Below are 1,253 nucleotides of genomic sequence, written 5' to 3' on the forward strand. Positions count from 1 at the left end.
CCCCGCCTGGGACGCTCGCCCTCGGAGTCCTGCTCAGCTGCCGCCCGGACCCCTGCTCTGAGCTCTGTTGGCGGCTTTCTGGCTGCACCAGGCTCCTGTCCAGCCCATGCTGTGTGCCCGTGGTCTGGGCTCTGCCGTGCCCTGCCTCTGCTCTCTCTCTCTGGCCTCAGTTTCCACACCCATAAGATGGGGTGACACCACCTACCCACCTACCCTACAGATCTAGGAAGGTTGGATCCATGGAATGCCTGGTAAGCCAGAGGCTCCAAGCCTGCCCGTCTTCAAGGTCCAGTGAGACTCGTCTCCCACCAGAAGCCTCCTTCCGTGTCCGCTGACCCGTGACTGGAGGCGGGCTGAGCCCAGGACCAGGCCACGGAGCCCCCTCTGCTTCAGGACTCACTCTAACTTTTCCTTCAATGTTTCTGAGTGATTTTGATGCTTTTTGGTTAACATAGTACAAACTTATCATAAAAATCCAAATGGCACATAAATCTGCAAAGGAGAAAGTCACAAATCACCCTAGATGCCACCACTCAGAAATAACCAACATGAATATTTGCTGAATGTCAGTCTTGACAGATCTCTAAGCCTAAATACAAATAAAATGGTAGACAGATGATAGACAAACAGAAATAATGGTGTAAGAATGGAGTCATGTTACATGCTTTGAAAATATGAAATGAAAAGGTTAAGTTTATTTGGGGCTTAGATATGATAGAAAAAGAAAGCTGGAGGCATTATTTGACCTTAGATAAATGCTTCAGAACCACAGGAGACATCTGTACCTATAGGATCCCTCTATAACAAGGAAATAAATTATTTTTGAAGCCATCTCAAAAGGCTTTAGCTGTTGGTCTTTCTGCCTTAGGTTTTCATTGGAGTCAGTCAGTCAGTTCAGTAGCTCAGTCGTGTCCGACTCTTTGTGACCCCAAGGCCTCCCTGTCCATCTCCAACTCCTGGAGCTTGCTCAGACTCATGTCCATCGAGTTGGTGATGGCATCCAAGCATCTAACCATTTCACTGTAGACAGCATGCCAGTCCCCTGCATTCTGTCCTTTCCCCTCTCTCACACCCTGATCTTTGTCCTTTTACAGAGTTTTCATCTTGTTGGGGGTTTCAAGCGCCCCATTCCATCTCGAGTGTAAATGGATGTACCGCTCACTGCAAGCTCTTCTTGTCTGGGTTCCTGAGCTTGAATCAGTTCCACTTTTCTGCCTTTTCTTGTCAGATAGTGTTTTCAAGACAGGCTCCCA

The sequence above is a fragment of the Muntiacus reevesi genome, chromosome 5 (genome assembly GCF_963930625.1).
Source record: "Muntiacus reevesi chromosome 5, mMunRee1.1, whole genome shotgun sequence".
NCBI lineage: Eukaryota > Metazoa > Chordata > Mammalia > Artiodactyla > Cervidae > Muntiacus > Muntiacus reevesi.